This window comes from Schistocerca piceifrons, chromosome 3 (assembly GCF_021461385.2).
Source record: "Schistocerca piceifrons isolate TAMUIC-IGC-003096 chromosome 3, iqSchPice1.1, whole genome shotgun sequence".
In the NCBI taxonomy this organism is placed as follows: domain Eukaryota; kingdom Metazoa; phylum Arthropoda; class Insecta; order Orthoptera; family Acrididae; genus Schistocerca; species Schistocerca piceifrons.
The window spans coordinates 869,993,415-870,015,180 of record NC_060140.1 but is presented as its reverse complement, the minus strand read 5'-3'; positions in this window follow the sequence as shown (position 1 = coordinate 870,015,180).

The window sequence follows — 21,766 nt, the reverse complement described above, 5'->3', positions numbered from 1 at the left end:
AATGTGAAAAAGAAAGGAGTGAGCACACTTATCGATTGTACTGCTAAACGCTGGGCGTCTGCTCACATCCGTTTTATTGAAGCGGATCGATCAGGCAATTCGAAACTACATCTTAAAAGCGTGCAAAAAATGCTTCCCTACTTCCATTCAGCTGGACATATTATGTACGCTAAAAGTGGTGACCTCTACTTACAGGATATGTTGAGACTCGAGGAAAAAACGTATTTATCAGAATATGAGAAGTTCACAACGAAAGGACATTTTACAATCCGGCGATCAGAAAAGTATTGGTCAGGAGTTCCTTCTGACATGACTATAGAACAAACATTGATGAAAACCATGAAGAGTTCTGGAGGACTTACTTCGGGCCGAGGAATTACGGATAGTGTATTAACAAGATGGACATTGGGGATGATTCACATGCAGAACATTTGTGAAGAAATTGAGTGGCATTGCGAAGTGAGCGCAGTAACATCAGAACAGCATGTAGATGCAAAAAGTTGTCGCATCGAACGAGATGACATAGACTTGCGTAAGCTGCGTGATTGGTTTTCAGTGCACCCTCCCTTCCCTGAAAGCGATTTTATAATGTCTATCAGCAGTGGTGTTGTCGGAACGTAGGGTGTTAATTGTCATATGTGTCACGAAGAGGGGGAAAAGGGCATGAAAAGAGTAGTTGGTGACAATTTCCACGATGTAAAGTTCCGTAGAAAAGATAAAGTTGTGACTGTCCTTTCTGCGTTCAATACTGTAAAAGCTGGGAGCACTAAAATTACTCCTGTTGATCCTATAACTCTTTTCCAAAGGATTTGTTTAATGAAACAAAGCGAAGAAGAATTAAAAGCTTTTCTGAAATATGAACTTGCGCCTTACCCAACGTCCTTATTCTCAGAAAAAGGCATGCGAAAAGGAACAAACTCTTCATTCTACAATGCCTTCGTTCAAGTGGAAGATGTGAAGTCAGGTCGACCCAGTAAATTTTTTGTCATTTATGGAGGGTACCTTATCCACAAAGTGACTTGGACTCTAAATGTTTGCTTCAAGTCAATAGCCCAAAGCTATGTTTCTTACCTGCAATGTCATTTTGGATCTCAGTTTGCTATTGTATTTGATGGGTATCCATGTGAGGGAGACAAATGCAGCACAAAGAGTGCTGAGAGGATTCGTAGGTCCAAAAAACATTATTCGGTTGACGTTGTGGTTGAATCAAAGATGGTGAACCAAGTCCATCAGGACAAGATCTTATATAACGAACGAAACAAGATGCGTTTGATCACACTTCTTAAAAAGGAATTTCTGGAGTGTAGCATTGAAGTGCACCAGGCACAAGAAGATGCTGACGTTCTGATTGTAACATCTGCCATTTCAAGAACTGAAGATTTTGGAAGTGTTGTCATTGTAGGAGAAGATGTTGACCTGCTTGTGCTCATGACCGGTTTGAGGCAAGGCATTGAAAACTTATTTTTCTTAAAGCCAGCAAGAGGAAATGCAGAAGACAAGTGGTTTTCCACTGCATCTTACAAGTTTGACAGTGAATATGTTCTGCTCACTCACGCCTTCAGCGGATGTGATGCAACATCCGTTTTTTTGGTCAAGGTTAAATTAAGTGCTGCAATATTGTTGCGAAAAATGAACACCTAACCTCAGCGCTTTGCACGTTCAATAAACCACATGCTACCTGTGAAGAAATAATAACAGCAGGAGAACAGGTTACTATCGCATTGCATAGTGGAGGTGTCAGCAGTTTCCACACACTAGACCATTTGCGGTACCAGCTATTCGCCAAGTCTGCCACAAAAAGCAAACTGAATCTTGCACGGTTGCCACCTACACAAGATGCTGCACAACATCATTCGTTGCGGACTTACCAACAAGTCCAAAGTTGGATGGGAAACTGGAAACCTCCTGAGAAATGGGGCTAAAATCACAGTGACCACGGTCCAATACCCGTTATAATGAGCCAAGATCCAGCACCTGAAGCACTTCTTCACATTGTTTCATGCTCATGCAAGCTGAACTGTGGCGGTGCGTGCTCCTGCAGAAAAGCGGGTTTGAAATGTTCTTCAATTTGCAAGAATATTGGGGTCAACTGTGAAAACGTGCCAAAATTTTTATATGAAGACAGTGAAGAAGATGTTATGGAGGATTTTGAGGAAACCGCTGACGAAATCAACGAACTTGCTGAGGCTGACTCGCTGTTTAAAGAAGAGGTCAATCTGGGATCAACTATATGTACAGATCCTGAATCCGCAACTCAAGGTATTTCTGGTGACACTGAGGAACCTGGCCCATCAAAACGTTGGAAATGATGCTCATATCTGTCTCAAGTGCGCTAAGGTGCGATGTTACAAGTATTACACACCCAGAACTGTCAATATTTTTTATTAACTGACAATGCATTTCAATTGTAATAAAGCTACTTATTTTTAATGTCAACTGTGTGGCTTTTATACACAAGAATAATTACCTACCTCATTAGGTTGCCTATTGCAGCTAATAATAGTTCAGTTTCCTGAAACAATTTATTTTGTGTGTGTGTGTGCGCGCGCGCGGGCGCGCGCGCGCGCGTGTGTGTGTGTGTGTGTGTGTGTGTGTGTGTGTGTGTGTGTGTGTCTGTGTCTGTGTGTGTGTCTTAATGATGTATATTTATATTTATAGTTTTACAAATACCAGGGCTGAGGTGGCCCACAGTGAACTTCAGGTAGTGATGTAAGATTCACAATAGTTGGGTGCCCAGCAATCCTCATGTTGCATACAGAGAAATTGAATACCTGAAAGTGAGATAGTAAATACCAACATATTATGTATAACGTGTTTATACTACACAAACAGAAACTGAAAAAACAGTGTTCAAAAATAAAGTATCTTGCCCCTATGCTCAAAATTTGAAAAATTGGTAGTTTTTGAGGCGCTGTAGCGCCTTAGATACTGGGAGTAGAAAAAAATGGTAAGAATCAAATTTGTAGAGAATTTTGTGCTCTTTAAAAAAGAAAGTAGACGTCAAAGCGATAGGATGAAATGAAACTGAGAAATTTGGAAAAAACTAAAAAAAGTCCAAAATTTTCGAAGTTTTTTGACTGCAGAAAGTTTTCCCAAGAGAAATTTTGTTGGAAAAACTTGGTTTTTTAACCTTTCCAACAATATGAAGGAGTTAAAAAAATAAAATCTTCTACCCCACCTTTTGCAGGGTATATCTGCTATTTGACTGGACTCATGTGAATGCACTACACGTCGGCCTGAGCTGGCTAGGCACGAGCCGAGCCAGTACGCGTCATCCCGGCCCGGCCCGGCCGGCAGTGTGAACGCAGCCTTAGAGACTGCTCGGCTAACCGGGCGGGTATACTACCCTTAACTCATCAGACCATAAATCCTTGCTTTTTCCGATTTAACTTCATTATCGGTCGTTATATGTAGACTGAGCCTTAGCGTTTTCCTTTTCAGATTTTTCCAGTTTCCTTTCCACATATTCGAACTTCTGACATTCCATGCGCTGGCTCATAGAACGTTATCCTTTCTTTGCTTATTCAGTGTTTTTCTCATTGCCACCTCCCCCTTAGCATTTCCATCATGGATATCCGAACAGGGGACTAGGCTGGAATCTTTTGTCAACAAAGAGACTGGATAGATATTGTGTGTCTCCAACGAAGTGTTTTCTATTGCCTTCTTGATTCTCACGCCGCTGGTCATTGCTGACTTTTTCGCCTTGAGAGGCATTTTCCCACCCCGAGGCAAGAGAGTGCTCCGAACCTCTGTCTGCTCCTCCTCACTCTTTGACAAGGCCGTTGGCAGAATAAGGGTGACTTCTTATGCGAGAAGTCTTCGGCCGCCATGGCTGATGATTTATATTAAAAATTTGAGCGGTGGTGGGTTCGAACCAGGAATTGAAGACTTTTAGATAACTAGTCGAAGGCGCTACCTCTTTCTTTCATGTTCTTCGTCACTGTTCTCATTATTTGGGCTTCATGGACGTCATATGACACCATTCAAGTTCTTTTCATTAGATAAGGCAGCCAGCCCTCTGACCGAACACGCTGAGCAACCGTGCCTCGACAACTACAGACTACAGAGAACAAATAAATGACGCTCGCTTAGTGGCTCTGGAAACACTAGAATGTGGCAACTTCATATATGCAAATAATTCTGTTCAGCACAAAACTATCCAATATAAAGCTTTCTCGCTGTCTCAACACCCTACCAAAGTTAAGCCACCTACTCTGCTGTAACTGGATGAAACTAACTGGCTTCATTGCTCGCTCTTTACTACGCGCTTATTTTATTAATACAGCGACTGAAGTGTTGAATGCACCACTGAAAAATCTCGCTAAACATTCCATAGAAAGAGGAATACGCGCGAACACTGCTAATGCCAATTTATATACGCTACTGAGTTGCCAGTGCTACTGCACTTTTATAAACCGCAATGTTATAAACTATGCGATCAAAAGTATCCGGACACCCCCAAAATCATACTTTTATCATATTAGGTGCATTGTGCTGCCACCTACTGCCAGGTACTCCGTATCAACGACCTCAGTAGTCATTACACATCGTGAGAGAATGGGGAGCTCCGCGGAACTCACGGACTTCGAACGTGATCAGGTGATTGGGTGTCACTTGTGTCATACGTCTGCACGCGAGATTTCCACACTCCTAAACATCCCTAGGTCCACTGTTTCCGATGTGGTAGTGCAGTGGAAACATGCAGGGACACGTACAGCACAAAAGCTTACAGGCCGACCTCGTCTGTTGACTGACACAGACTGCCGACAGTTGAAGACGGTCTTAATATGTAATAGGCTGACCTCCATCCAGACCATCACACAGGAATTCCAGACTGCATCAGGATCTACTGCAAGTACTATGACAGGCGGGAGGTTAGAAAACGTGGTTTCATGGTCGAGCGGCTGCTCATATGCCACACATGAAGCCTGTAAATGCTAAACGACCCCTCGCTTGGTGTAAGGAACGTAGACATGGGACAACTGAATAGTGGAAAAACGTTGTGTGGAGTGACGAATCACGGTACACAGTGCGGCGATCCGACTACAGGGTGTACGTATGGCGAATGCCCGGTGAACGTCATTTGCCAGCGTGTGTAGTGCCAACAGTAAAATTTGGAGGCGGTGGTGTTATGGTGTGGTCGTGTTTTTCATGGAGGGTGAGCCGTGGGAAAAATTCCTGTTTTGAAGAGCGCGCCGCAGCACGTGGTGTGAAGCAGTCGCCCTCCGTCTCTGGCGGTGGCGCCGCTGTGGTAATCGCAGCTTTGGTGTCTCCCTCTGGTGGGAAAGGGGAAAGGTTGCCTGTTCACGTGCATTTAAGGGTCACTATGAGCTCGCCAGTTGATCAGTCTGGGGTCAGTCTGGGTGAGTCTGGAGTCAGTGTGGGGTCAGTCTCTCGTCCCCAGCTTGCTAGTCTGTCTCTCGTCCGAATTTGTGGCGCAGTGAGAGAACTCAACGAGTGGTCGTCTGGTCGGGGGCTTAGTTCCTGCACCTGAATCTGCGCGTTAGGCCGCCAGTCTGCTCGAGTTGATCAGGCAAAGGTCATTGGCGGTTGCTTCGATCGGTTGGTCGGTTGCGCACTGAGACACAAGACGACTTGTCCGCCTTGAGCGTCGGCGCATGTGAGGTCGCCACGTGAATTCAGTTGGCCGCGCCGTATAGCGAGGGGTAGTGGCTTCGTGGCCGACACGAGAGCAACACGAGTCAACCCACGACATCAGTCTGGCCGGCGCGAGCTGCGACGCCGTGAGACGGGAGATCGGCGCGCCTTCCTGCGTCCGTTGAAGCAGCTGGCAGCGGACGGTTCGGGAGAGCGGTTTGGGGGTGCTGCGCCAGGTCTTCGCCAGAAATCGCAGTTTATTAGAAGTGATTGGTGATTTGCTGTTTCATTTACTTGTTAGATTCTACTTGTTTTCTTGGTGAGGTCACCAGCCACTTTGTTTTGGGGACGTCCCACCATTCTTCTCCGTTTGCCCACCCGCAGGAAGGTGGTTATTTATGAATAGGGTGGTCCGTTTTTTCCTTGTTGAGTAGGTGCGGGTTAGAGCAACCTGCGGTTCGGGTTGTTCGGTAATCTCCCTATCAATCTGCCGTACGCTAACAGCTGCCTTTGTCATGTTTGTCGGATTCTGTGTGTTAACGAATTTATTGCTTGAAGTGTAATGGCCTAATTCCTGAAATATGTTTTTATCTTGCCTATCATCTTGAGAGGCGGTATGTGTGTACTGTAGAGCATGTTTGGCTAACCTTGTATAATTTTAGTTAAGACTGCATTTCATGGGCTTTTATTTAAATGGTCATTTTAGTATATAAAGTTGCCACCCTTCCACCATAAGACTTTTCTTAGAAGTTAAAATCAAGTTGCACCTTCGGTGGCAAGTTAATCTCTTAATTTTAGTGTTTTGTACCATTTCAATCCCTCCTACGCGGTACATAGTTTGTGTGCTTGTGTGAATTGTTAAAACTTTTACTTTAAGGTAATCTGGTGTGTTGCAGTAAAAGTTAGGATAAAATTAATTACGTTGACAACTAGATCCAGACGTAACATTTTCGTAGTCGTAAGGCCTGACAAATATAATGATGTTCTCAGCGGTACTCATCAGCAGAAGCAGCATTTTCCTGAAGATGGCGACCAGTTGGATCGCCGAAGTATCGAGTCAAGTTGATTTTAGGATCCGGCAACAAACCCGAAGAGACCTTCAAGACTTATTACGCCTGGAAAGCCTACGTAATCACATAATGATATAATTGTTTATTTTATGCTGTTAAAATTGTTAGGTAAGATTCAAATAAACATCAATTTTACAATTTGTAACTGCTCGACAAAGAAGGTGGTGTCAGAAGGCCAGTCAATGAAGAGCAAAAATGGTCGAATGTAGGAATTAATTCGTGCAGTCGCAAACATTTTTGTAGTGGTAGGAGAGAGTACCCTGAACAACATACTAGAAAGCCTGACCGGTGGGAGCTGAGTGTGGTGGAGTGGGGATGCGTTCGAAGGTTGCTTTTGTGTGAATTGCATTCAGTTATTAATGCAACATATTTTTCTTCTGAATGCAGATTGATCAAATATTTCGTTAAATCAAGTTAGTCTTACTCACGGTACCAATACACCACATTATTCGATATTCCCTTGGTTACAAAATCCTGTTTTTCACAATAATCTCCGTTCATTGCGAAGGCTTACGTCACATTACTTGTAGGACCTATATGCACGCATGGTACAAACTTACCGGTCGATGCAAGAGCCAACGTCTTGCCGCATCAATAACCTACCCATCATCCACTACTGTTTCCCGCCGAGTACATCGTTAGTTGGGCCAAACATATGTAAGTCGGAAGTTGCGAGATACTGACTGTAGAGTGGATGTGGAAGAACAGTCCAATGTCATTTTGTAAGCTCCTCTCGTGTGCGCGGAATTGTGTGAGGACTTGCACTATTAGAGAAGTTCGTTTCCACTTTTTTGACGACGAGCACGCAAAAGTCGTTTCTTCAGTTTCTTGAGCGTAGCACGATACACTTGATCATTTCACCATGAGGTAGTACGTCAGACGGAAGAACCTACTTAGGCCTCAGAAGATCGTCGCCCTGACTTTATCGGCTGAGGGTGCCGCTTTGAAGTTTTTCTTCGGAGGATAGGTGGTGTGGCACCGCTCCACGGATTGCCGTTTTGTTTCAGATTCGAAGTGTGACGATGTTCGACAAAAATGTCACGATCAGCCTTGTAACGAACAAACAACTCCGCACAAATAGTCCTTCGTTGCTCTTTATGGGCTAACAGTGGGCATCCGTCTTTGGTACCCCAACTGGTTGACGAGTGGGTCAGCACTACCAATAGAGACGTCCAGTTGAGCAGCTAGGCATTTAACTGTGAACAGACGATCACCTCGAATAAGAGTGTCCGCACGTTCCAACATTTCAGGCGTCATAACTACTGTATATGGTGCCGGCCGACATGAAAGAGATCGGACAGGTTTGCGCGACCATGTTGCAATGATGATAGGCGTCTCGTCCAACGACTCTCCGCGCTTTTGTTCACTACTACGTTACCGTAGACATTCAACAAGCGCCCCTGGATATTAATAATATAAGTGTAGACCAGATGCGGCTTAAATTCAAAGAAACAGTATCGGCAGCAATTGAGAAATTTATACCAAAAAAATTAACAAACGACGGAGCTGATTCCTCTTGGTACACAAAACGGGTTAGAACACTGTTGCAAAAACAACGAAACAAAAATGCCAAATTTAAACAGACGCAAAATCCAAAAAGTTGGCGATCTTTTACAGAAGCTCGAAATTTAGTGCGGACTTCGATGCGAGATGCTTATAACAGTTTCCACAACCAACCTTTGTCTCTAATCCTGACAGAAAATAAAAAGAGATTCTTGTCCTATGTGAAGTTGAAACGTCCCCTTTGAACAATTATACAAGACTGTGCTTAAACTGACACACAATATTTTGTTAGCGCAACGCAATCTGACTTTCAAAATTCCCTACAAAAGAATGGCCCTGACTAACATTAAACTATACCTTTCACAAATCACTTACCTCACAAAAATCTTCGCTGCTCAAGCTACTGCAATACAGCGAGCGCCACTACTGCCAGCTAAATAAAAGATTCAAACTATGGAAGGCACTAACTACTGATAGGGATAGTTAGCAAATGAAAGATATTAATAGAGAACAAACAATGTATTTACCTTGATATCATCATATATAAATATAGCAGTTCATGACAAATTTCAAAACTCCGCCATCTCTCTCCCCACATCCACCACTGCTGGCGGCTCACCTCCAACTGCGCAACGCTACGCGCTGTTCACAGCCAGCTGCCTAACACTACAATGGCGAGTATTACAACAATGCAAAGCAGCCTCAGACTGCACACAGCACAGCCAGTGATTTTCATATTGAGCGCTACGTAAAGTTGCCAATAAGAAAACATAAACAGCCTACTTACATAGAGAAAACATAAACAGCTTACTTACATAGCCCCCATGCTCCCCACAAAAAATTTTACAAATTTTTTTTTGGGCAGTGGCCAATAATGATTTGATAAAATTTTTCATAATTACAATAACAAAGAAATCAAATGCACACACTTATTGATACAACGTTGGTCAAAAGCTAAAATTTTGTCACAGTCCATAAAGACAGTCCACATTGTTCATCACAGTAAAAATGCAGAGTTTTTCTCAAAGTCTGAGCAGTTAAAGAAAATGCACATAGAAGTAGTGGATTTCCATGCAGTCTTGAAGAAGTAGTGTTGTCCTTCCAACGGAAAGACAGTGCTGACTCTTGACATACATACAGGTAATGGGCCACAACAGAGCAAACCCACAGCAGAGTCAGTCGTAGTTTGGAAGAATATTGGTAGGTAGGTCATCACAGAGCAGACACACTGTAGTCCTGGTAGAGATTACGGTATTGTTGGGCCACCAGAGGTGCAGACCCACTGCAGTCCTTGTAGAAAGTGTGGACAGGCCCACTGTAGTCCTGGTAGAGATGACCAGCAGCCATCTGTTGTGACTGTGCAGGTGCACAATCACCACTGAAGAGTCTTGCGGACAATATAGCAAGTCCATAAACCACCACTTGTGCACTCACAAAGTTTTTGAAATTGTCCTTAGAACCAGCAATGCTGTTATCCAGTCCCTTGCTGAATCATTAACACACGTGCAAACACTATCAGTCCCTACTTCTCACATATTGTCCATATACTATGACCAACAGAAACGTGTGCAGTGAAATGTAACTTAATTTGAAGAACTGGTAACAATTACAATTTGGTAACATAAAAATACAATAACAAAGGTACAAAATACATCATTAAAGAACATAATAATACAGATAACATTTGTAGTACAGGCTTTACAAAAGAATCGAAATAACATATACGTCAGTGTTCCAGGAATTATGACATGAGTACATACATAAAAGATCAGAATAACTTTCGAAACACCAACTTCACACATGAGCATTAACACAAAACAGAATAAATAATGTCTGAACATCTTTACAAAGTAAATAACATATTATTAATGCCAATTATATTCGAGGATGACAGTATTCCTCATCATAGTGAATGTAGCTTAATATTAAAAGAAGAAAAAATTCTATGAAACTACACAGAGACAGGAAGAAAACAAATACACAAGGGTACACAAACACATAGTGGGATAACACCAATAGGAAAGGACAGGGTTCGTTTTCAGTGTAATATTTGGTACTGCAGTCCAACCCAAAACTTCATATATCTTTCCTCTTATTTCATCCTTTGTTTCCACCAAAAAAATTCTATCTAAGCATGCTTTCTGTATTTATATGTTCACACATTTCTTACCTCAACATTTATTTCCAAGAAAATTCTACCTAAACCTGTTTTCTCAATGCATTTCTTCCAATTCATCGCAACTCATTCTCTTAGAGGCTACCCCCTCTTAAGCTAACTTAAATCTACTGAGCTCAGATGCTAAACTAAGGGACGAGGCAATGCAGCATCACATAACAAATCAACACAAACAGCAATGCAAAAAATGCAAATTGGCAAAGCTAGCAGCATAAATTAGCAAAAGTCAAATTCAATAACACTATGCCTGGCAAACAGCAACAACTTATACCTAAACATGACATAGCGCAAGCAGAAAAAATATTACACTAAAATGGCCATGTCTAATACCTATGTCACATCTTAACATTAGAGTGATGCATCACAAAAACTTACGCTAGTAGATAAGTTACCAAATCGTAAAAAAATTATTTATGCAATTCCTGTGAAGGGAAATGTCTTTTTGTGCTCCCTCATTTGTTTTGGATAGATCATAAAATTATTTACTGGATCTGTAGGCATAAAATATTTATATTAGTACATATATTAAATTTTATTTTAACCAATGCTGCAGTGCAGCTAGAAACTTGATATTAAACAAAATGTGTAAATAAATACATAAAGCAAGCCATATGGCATTTTTCTTAACTAGCAAGACAATAGCTGTGAAATGTTTCTCATCGTTTCATTAGGCATTTCAGTAAATATCATAAATTACGAGCTCCACAGTATGCTTTCAACAAGGAGATGTCAGTAGCGTGGACAATGGCCTTCCCTTTCTTTTTTTTTCTACCTGTGCTTCTGACGAGGCACTCACACTAATGGCTTGTTCTCCAGGCGTCTGACACACCTGGGTGCCCATGACGCATTATGTGCAGGTGGCCACTTAACTTTTGTACGGAAATATTTACGACAGCAGTTTCCGCTACAGTGACAGTCTCACATAAAAATATTTCACAGGTCAAGAATTAGCGTTGCAAATCTGTAGAAAGAAAATCCTATAAATATAAGTGTCCAAATAAAATATTCGTCAGCATTGTGATACAGTCACGAATTTACGCACATTTCATAACTCTTAAAGTACGATTCTTGATTTCCAACAACCTTTTTCACAAACCAGAGTCCCTAAACACTACTCATTATTCCTTACCATATTCGTCGACACTTCTTCAATATTTCATCATAACAGCTACGTGGCTTAATCAAATAACTCATATAGCATCAGCTTATTAATCATAAACATACCTCAGCAGCATAATACACATCGTCGTCGTAAAAATAACATCATAACACCTCAGTCAAATCTCAAAATCGTCGTAGCTTCCTCCAATAATTAAAAAAATTCTCTGCTCATGTCAAAAGTGTCATCTGCCTCAAACGTACTTTAAAAATCATAATCCCTTTACCAAATACATCATTCAAAGCTCTCATAGTATCACAATGGTTCTGAAAAAATATGAACAGTTCACAAAGTACAGACAAAATACAGTTTCATAAGTGTGAAGTTATCCAACTGTGTACTTATGTAAACACCTGTCACTGATGTAGTAAAAAAAGTTTCTTTCTCTGTTAAATGATCAGATAGCTGTGTAATTCTGTGTTAGAGAAATATGGTACCAACGTGTAAAGTTGTATAAGCAAATACCATATTAGCTAGGGCTCCTTGTGCTTGCCAAACACATGGTACACAAAGTAAGCATGTACCCCCCTGAGGATTAATGTAATTATACCATCAGGTGTTACAGATTACAGCAATAGAATGAAATATATCACGGAAAACTTTCTTTGTAATTCAAAAATCTTTAAAAATAAATGTTTTAGTACAAAATTAATCACTCAAATACGTGTACTGTAGCGCTAAATGTGCGTCTTGTTGCAACATAATCTGTGTGGAAGTGTCGTAGTTATCGTCCTCCGAAAGCTAAGTTCTGCATAAGTCAATGTACTTACCTCATAATACACAAAAGTGAAATGCTTTGCGTATAGATATCGTAGTTATTACGCTTATTGTTGTGATGAAGAAAGTACTGTACAGTAACGTATTGTTATGCCACGAAAAAGGCTGTCTCATTGTTGCTATACCACAAAAGTTACTACTAAAACATGTTTTTCTTCCTAGAAGAATTCAGAAAACTGTGCAGATATAAAACAGATACACTGCAAAAGCAACATTGTGAATTGTCACTCATTAGTAGCGTCGTGATAACATCGTGTGGCTGTCACATAAACTAACCACTGTGTCCTCTGGTATCTCACAGAAAGTACTTTAAACCCAGAATGTATTTTCAAGTAAACCAAAATGTTGCATTAAAATCTCATTAGCAGTACTGGTAAATTTTCTAAGTATGTAAGCCTTATAGTCATTCCATAATCGTGCAACTAACAAGCAAGAATGTACACACACAATAACACTGTGACGTCTGTTCACTATAGCAATGCATTCGTCATTTCTGTTTAAGTAAGTTCTCTTGGTTCTTGATTGGATATTTAACTTCAAACATTGTTGTATGTTAACAGATTCTAAGTCTGACAATGCATATTAGTAATGTGAAGCGAAAAATTTTATGGCAAAGACTAAGTTAAAAAGCAGATTATCTTTCAATAAATGGTTTTACATGTGAAATGTGGTGTAAACCTTTACTCTTCCTAGTACGCAGAGTTTCAACTTCAAAGCAATTATCATGTTGTATACATCGGTAAAGAATGCTAAAATTTTTCTCAAGGCTAGCGTCTTATGTTATTTTTCTTGGAGCCAGCGGGCGCACGCGGCTGCCTGCTGTGCGAGTCATTGTCTGTCTCTTTGTTGGCGCGCGCCGTTATTGGGATTAGGAGACCTAACTTCTACAAATTCATTCTGACGAGAAGGCCCAGCTCTGTTAGAATCCCGCCAGTTCTGATGAAATTCACGTCTGTCGTTTTGTCGGTAGTTTACATAGTTTCTTGTTTGTCGGTCATGTGGTGGAGAATTTCTCCCTGAATCGTAACTCTGCGCCGAACTGTTGCGTCTGAAGTTATTCTGCCTCCCTTGATAATACTTGTTTTGGTTCCCATATTGTCTGTTTCTCTGATTGTCTCTGTGATAGTCATTACTACGGAAATGCGATCTTTCTCTGTAACTATTATTACTCTGCCAACGGTTGTCATATGGGTGGTGTCTGTTTTGGTCACGATTTGTGTTGTGAGAATAGCCTTGTCGCGTCCAGTTATTATCGAGGAATTGTGACGGATGTGACCTGTAATTGTTGTGTTCCTGTTTCCGCATTCCGCGATTGTCAGTGTCAATTTCCAATTCTTGTAACAGTCCCTGAAAAGCTTCAATGTCGTCTTTGCAACGTCCTGCCAAAATAATGTGTCGTAAATGTTCAGGCAATTTGATTAAGCAAATGCGGATAAGTTCTGAGGGGCTGTATGGGTTTGACAGGTACTGATTCTTGTGGAACATGTCTTCAAAATATTTCATAAGACTGGAAAATTCAGATTGTTCGAAACGTTTCATCATTATGATGCTTTGTTTTACTCGGTCTTGTGTGGCCTGAGACCAATATGCTAAGAGGAAGGCATGGTAAAACTCTCCTTCACTGTGGCAATCGTGAATGACCGACCGCATTCTTACAGCTGGTTCATTCTCTAAGTAGCCACACATAAATTCTAATCTGTGTTCTAACGACCAGTTGGGAGGAAAACAACGCGAGAATTGATGGAGCCATGCTTGTGGATGAATGTCGTTGCCAGAATTTTTAAATGTTTTGAATTTACGTGTAGTCATGAACAGCTTATAGTCAAAATCATCATGTCGGCGAGTCGCATATTGGTCATTGTTAGGTCGTGTCGGCCGTTCCATCTCAAAATTCGGTGCACATTGCCAATTTCTTTCATAACTTCCGAAATGCCCTGTGTTATTATTTTGTGGCTGTTCCGTATTTCTATGTCCCTCTTCCCGTATTGGGGCGCGAGTGTCCTCTGAAATACGTAATTCTTGTACTACTTGTGCCAACTGATCTTGTACTTCCCGGATTTCTCTTTTGTACTGTGTATTGATTTGATTTTGATTTTGTTTGATTTTTCTTATTTGTTCATACTCTTCTGTGTCAGTGAAGGCTACGGGTCTTGTGTCATTCAGATCATCATCTACCTTTGTAGATAAGTTAGTGACCTGATCCGAAAGTTCGGCTACTTTCTCCAATAGTGTACTTATTTCCTCCATGTGTCTTTCTGAACCAATTTTCAGGGTATCTACTGTGTCCTTTAAGTTTTCCTGAGTTCTTGCAAGTTGCGTAACTGAGTCGGTAGATGCAACTGAGTCAATTTTAGCCCACAAGGTCTCATGATTTTCATGAACAATGGTTTGCAGTTCTTTTATGGCTGCTTCGTGATTCTGTAATGCATTTTCATGCCGCGAAAAAATAGGTTGAAAATGCTCACAAATTTGTGTTTTTACGTCATTACAGACTTTTTGACATTTCGATTCAATGTTATGTAACTCAGTAGTTAAATCTTCGCGTGTTTGTTCAAGTGTGGTGTCTAACTTTTGAAGATTTTGTTCCATTGCGTCTAACTGTTGCTGTGTTTGTCTCTGGTGTTGTTCCATTGTGTCTAACTTTTTAAGATTTTGTTCCACTGTGCCTAACTTTTTAAGATTTTGTTCCACTGTGTCTAACTGTTGCTGTGTTTGTCTCTGGTGTTGTTCCATTGTGTCTAACTTTTCAAGCTTTTGTCCCATTTGTTGCATTAATTGTAATAACAATGCACTGGTGTCTGAAACATGTTCCTCAGCGCTTTTCGGCAGTGAAGTTGCACCGGCAACATTCACATTTTGACAAGCGGAAAATGTGTCTTGACTCATTTGAGAAAACGGTGAGAACCCAAAACCTGAGTCTGCAGTATTTGCAATATTGTGTTCTGTCATTCCCGATTCCTGAGGCGAGCTGTTGCCGACCAATCGATCGATAACGCTTCCCTGTTCACTACCTGTTTCACTGTCTACACCATTGTTTGCCGCCCGCTCCATTTCCCTATGCGCAATTACCAAATTACTACTTTGAACATTAGTTAATTCATTACTCTGCGGCGCTAACACACTGCTTTCGTCTTCACTGTCATTTCTCAGTTTACTTTGGAGCCTAGTATTACGTTTTTCACACGCCATTATTGTCACAGTATTTCACACGACAACACAGAAAAACACAATTTGAAGAGCAAAAATAAGAGAACACATTAACATAGCACTGAAAATAATATTTAGTTAATTGCAAGCGCAGCTGCGAAAAACTTGCTGCAAATCTACATGCATGCCACAACTGTTTTACTGTACAACAATGAAAAACTACAACTACAAAGGAAATTCTCTCTATGATTACACGCTACCAATAAACAAAAGCTACACTAAATACACAAACTACAAGAAAAAATCAGAAGATTCCAGTGAGGTATCCTCGGCTAAGGGTCGACATATGAAACGTCCCCTTTGAACAATTATACAAGACTGTGCTTAAACTGACACACAATATTTTGTTAGCGCAACGCAATCTGACTTTCAAAATTCCCTACAAAAGAATGGCCCTGACTAACATTAAACTATACCTTTCACAAATCACTTACCTCACAAAAATCTTCGCTGCTCAAGCTACTGCAATACAGCGAGCGCCACTACTGCCAGCTAAATAAAAGATTCAAACTATGGAAGGCACTAACTACTGATAGGGATAGTTAGCAAATGAAAGATATTAATAGAGAACAAACAATGCATTTACCTTGATATCATCATATATAAATATAGCAGTTCATGACAAATTTCAAAACTCCGCCATCTCTCTCCCCACATCCACCACTGCTGGCGGCTCACCTCCAACTGCGCAACGCTACACGCTGTTCACAGCCAGCTGCCTAACACTACAATGGCGAGTATTACAACAATACAAAGCAGCCTCAGACTGCACACAGCACAATGTTTATGATTAATAGGCTGAGGCTATATGAGTTATTTGATTATGCTTCATATTTATAATGACGAAATATTGACGAGTGTCGATGGATACGTATATGTGTAATAAGGTAAGGAGTAATGAATAGTGGGTAGGGACTCTTGACTTGTGAAAAAGGATGTTGGAAACCAAGAATCGTACTTTAAGAGTTATGACATGTGTGAATCATGTGTGAATGTATCACAATGCCACTGAAAATTTTTTTGGACACTGTTATATTCATAGGATTTTGTTTCTACAGATTTGCAACGCTAATTCTTGACCTGTGAAATATTTTTATGTGAGACTGTCACTGTAGCGGAAACTGCTGTCGTAAATATTTCCATACGAAAGTTAAGTGACCACCTGCACGTAATGCGTCGTGGGCACCCAGCTGTGTCAGACGCCTGGAGAAAAAGCCATTAGCGCGTGCCTTTCAGAGCACAGGAAAAAAAAGGAAGGCCATTATCCTGGCCATTGTCATTCCTTTAGAGAAAGCATCGCAAATCCGACACGCTGATTACTTGGAAACATATCGTACTTTCTGATATTTACTGAAATACCTAATGAAATGACAAGAAATAGTTTGTCTACACACCTGACTATGACTACTGTCTTTCTAGATGAGAGATTTTTTTACTACTTATGAAATGCCACATGACTATTGAACGATGTTCTTATGCTTTGCTTTGTACATAGTTGCTTATTTCATTTGATATCTAGTTTCTAGCTGCACTGCAGCATTGGTTAAAATAAAATTTTATAGATGTACTAATATAAATATTTTCTGTCTACAGATCGAGTATATAATAATTTTTTTCAAAAAAATGAGGGAGCACAAAGCGACATTTACCTTCACAGGAACTGCATTCATAATTTTCTTTTCAAGTACTTGGTAATTTCTTTTGTAGAATAAATTGTGATGCTTCACTCTAGTGTTAAGATGTGACATAGGTATTAGACATGGCCATTTTTAGTGTAATATTTTTTTCTGCTTGAGCTATGTCATGCTTTGATATAAGTTATTACATTTGCTGCTGCTAGCTTTGCCAATCTGTATTTTTTGTCATTGCTGCTTGTGTTAATTGTTTTGTGCTGCTGCATTGCCTCGTCCCTTAGTTTAGCATCTGAGCTCAGTAGATTTAAGTTAGCTTAAGATGGGGTAGGCTATATGAGAGAACGAGATGTGATGAATTGGAAGAAATGCATTGAGAAGCTATAAGAAAATGGTTTGGCCAAAAAAAGTATTTTGAAAGAGGATATGAGCAAAAAAGTAGGGTTTAGGGACAACAGGTTTACGTAGGATTTTCTTGGAAATAAATAATGAGGTAAGAAATATGTGAACATATAAATACAGAAAGCATGCTTTGATAGGATTTTTTTGGTGGAAACAAATTTTGAAATAAGACGAAAGATCTATGGAATGAAGTTTTAGGTTGGACTGCAGTACCAAATGTTACACTGAAAACAAACCCTGCCCTTTCCTCTTGTGTTATTCTGCTATGTGTTTGTGTACTCTTGTATATTTGTGTTTTTCCTGTCTTTCTGTGTTTAGCGGATATGAGTTACATTGTAGAATTTTTCTGATACTATGTTATTTACTTTGTAAAGATGTTAGACATTATTAATTCTGTTCTGTTTAATGCTCATGTGTGAAGTTGATGTTTCAAAAGTTATTGTGATCTTTTATGTATGTACTCATGTCATAATTCCACTGATGTATATGTTTATTTCTATTCGGTTGTAAAGCCGGTACTACAAATGTTATCTGTATTGTTATGTTTTTAATGATGTATTTTGTACCTTTGTTATTGTATTCTTATGTTATAAAATTGTAATTGTCACCAGTTCATGATATTATTAACTTGTTAGTTACATTTCACTGCACACGTTTCTGTTGGTCATAGTATATGGACAATATGTGAGAAGTAGGGACTGTTAGTGTTTGCACGTGTGTTAATGATTCAGCAAGGGACTGGATAACAGCATTGCTGGTTCTAAGGACAATTCCAAAAACTTTGTGAGTGCACAAGTGGTGGTTTATGGACTTGCTATATTCTCCGCAAGACTCTTCGATGGTGAATGTGCACCTGCACAATCGCAACAGATGGCTGCTGGCCATCTCTACAAGGACTACAGTGGGTCTGCATCTTTGATGGCCCACCATTACCATTATCTCTACAAGGACTACAGTGGGTCTGCACCTCTGGTGGCCCACCAATACCGTAATCTCTACCAGGACTACAGTGGGTCTGCTCTGTGATGACCTACCTACCAATATTCTTCCAAACTTCGAATGACTCTGCTGTGGGTTTGCTCTGTTGTGGCCCATTACCTGTATGTATGTCAAGAGTCAGCACTGTCTTTCCGTTGGAAGGACAACACTACTTCTTCAAGACTGCATGGAAATCCACTACTTCCGTGTGCATTTTCTTCTACTGCTCAGACTTTGAGAAAAACACTATATTTTACCGTAATGAACGATTAGGACTGTCTTTATGGACTGTGAGACAATTTTAGCTTTTGACCAATGTTGTATCAATAAGTGTGTGCATTTGATATCTTTGTTATTGTAATTATGAAAATTTTTATTAAATCATTATTGGCCACTGCCCAAAAAAAATTTATAAAATTTTTTGTGGGGAGCATGGGGGCTATGTAAGTAGGCTGTTTATGTTTTCTCTATGTAAGTAGGCTGTTTATGTTTTCTTATTGGCAACGTTACGTAGCGCTCAATATGAAAATCACTGGCTGTGCTGTGTGCAGTCTGTGGCTAGTTTGCATTGTTGTCTACCATTGTAGTGTTGGGCAGCGGCAGCTGGATGTGAACAGCGCGTAGCGTTGCGCAGTTGGAGGTGAGCCGCCAGCAGTGGTGGATGTGGGGAGAGAGATGGCGGAGTTTTGAAATTTGTCATGAACTGCTATATTTATATATGATGATATCAAGGTAAATACATTGTTTGTTCTCTATTAATATCTTTCATTTGCTAACTATCCCTATCAGTAGTTAGTGCCTTCCATAGTTTGAATCTTTTATTTAGCTGGCAGTAGTGGCGCTCGCTGTATTGCAGTAGCTTGAGCAGCGAAGATTTTTGTGAGGTAAGTGATTTGTGAAAGGTATAGTTTAATGTTAGTCAGGGCCATTCTTTTGTAGGGAATTTTGAAAGTCAGATTGCGTTGCGCTAACAAAATATTGTGTGTCAGTTTAAGCACAGTCTTGTATAATTGTTCAAAGGGGACGTTTCAAAGTATGTTAGCGGCAAGAAACAATCAATGCCTTCTCTGCGCGATAGCAATATAGATACTATCGAAGACAGTGCTGCCAAAGCAGAGTTACTAAGCACAGCCTTCCGAAATGCCTTCACAACGGAAGACGACGTAAATATTCCAGAATTCAAATCGAGAACAGCTGCCAACATGAGTAACGTAGAAGTAAATATCCTCGGAGTAGTGAAGCAACTTAAATCACTTAATAAAAGCAAGTCTTCTGGTCCAGACTGTATACCAATTAAGTTCCTTTCGGAGTATGCTGATGCGTTAGCTCCATACTTAACAATCATATACAACCGTTCGCTCGACGAAAGATCCGTACCCAAAGACTGGGAAGTTGCACAGGTCACACCAATATTCAAGAAAGGTAGTAGCAGTAATCCACTAAATTACAGGCCCCTATCGTTAACGCCGTTATGCAGCAGGATTTTGGAACATATATTGTGTTCAACCATTATGAATCACCTCGAAGAAAACGGTCTATTGACGCACAGTCAACGTTGTTTTAGAAAACATCGTTCCTGTGAAACACAACTAGCTCTTTATTCCGTATTCCTGGACTCCCGGAAGGCTTTTGACACTGTACCACACAAGCGGCTCTAGTGAAATTGTGTGGTTATGAAATACCGTCTCGTGTATGTGACTGGATTTGTTATTTCCTGTCAGAGAGGTCATAGTTCGTAGTAATTGACGGAAAGTCATCGAGTAAAACGAAAGTGATTTCTGGCGTTCCCCAAGGCAGTGTTATAGGCTCTTTGCTGTTCCTTACCTACATAAACGATTTGGGAGACTGAGCAGCCGTCTTCGGTTGTTTGCAGATTACGCTGTCATTTATCGACTAATAACGTCATCAGAAGACCAAAACAAACTGCAAAACGATTTAGGAAAGATGTCTGAATGGTGCGAAAATTGGCAGTTGACCCTAAATAACGAAAAGTGTGAGGTCATCCACATGAGTGCTAAAAGGAACTCGTTAAACTTCGGTTACACTATAAATCATTCTAATCTAAAATCCGTAAATTCAACTAAATACCTAGGTATTTCTATTACGAACAACTTAAATTGATAGGAACATATAGATAATGTGGTGAGGAAGGCTAGCCAAAGACTGCGTTTTATTGGCAGGACGCTTAAAAAATGTAGCAGACCTACTAAGGGGACTGCCTACACTACACATGTCCATCCTCTTTCAGAGGCGCGGTGTGGGATCTTTACCAGATAGGACTGACGGAGCACATCGAAAAAGTTCAAAGAAAGGCAGCACGTTTTGTATTATCGCGAAATATGGGAGAGAGTGTCACTGAAATGATACAGGATTAGGGCTAGACATCATTAAAGAAAAGGCGTTTTTCGTTGCGACGGAATCTTCTCACGAAATTCCAATCAGCAATTTTCTCCTCCGAATGCGAAAATATTTTGTTGACACCGACCTACATAGGGAGGAAGTTCAACACGATAAAATAAGGGAAATCGGAGCTCGTACGGAAAGATATAGGTGTTCATTCTTACCGCGCGCTATACGAGATTGGAATAATAGAGAATTGTGAAGATGGTTCTATGAACCCTCTGCCAGGCACTTAAATGTGATTTGCAGAGTATCGATGTAGGTGTAGATGGATATTTGCAATAATCTGGTTTTCTCCAAGAAGAAGCTCAGTGACAGATCGATGCTCCGTTACAGACATCAGTTCGAAGGCTATGTATCTTGCCACCATCTATCGGAGCTTCAAGAAACTCTAGGGCCTGAAGAGGGAATGTTCGATGATGTCCCGCAACAAATTCCACAATTTTTTCAACCGAAACTGGCCGGCAAAAAAAGTGTGTTGCGTTACCTATTGAACGTCCTTCTAAACTTTTGTCTTGAAGTTAAAGTTTCTGCAAAAAGGTCCGGTTGATATTTCCTGTAGGACTAACAGCTAGCGCGTAGCGATCGAGAGAATATGAAAATCTCGAGCCTCTTTATGAAAACCAGGTGTAACATTGCGGGTTGCATAAAGTGACTGCCGTGGGCGCAGCTGTGTCACCCTGTATAAAAAAAACGGGGGGGGGGAGTGGACAGAGATAATATTTGTTGTTTCTGCAGGTAGTTAATAATTTGCAAAGCATACAAGTTCTAAAAGAATGTAATGTAGACAGATTTCATTTGTATTAGCTCTTTCTGTGAAAACTATTACACAGTGAATTCAGTTTTAGTTCAGCGCTTGAAATTA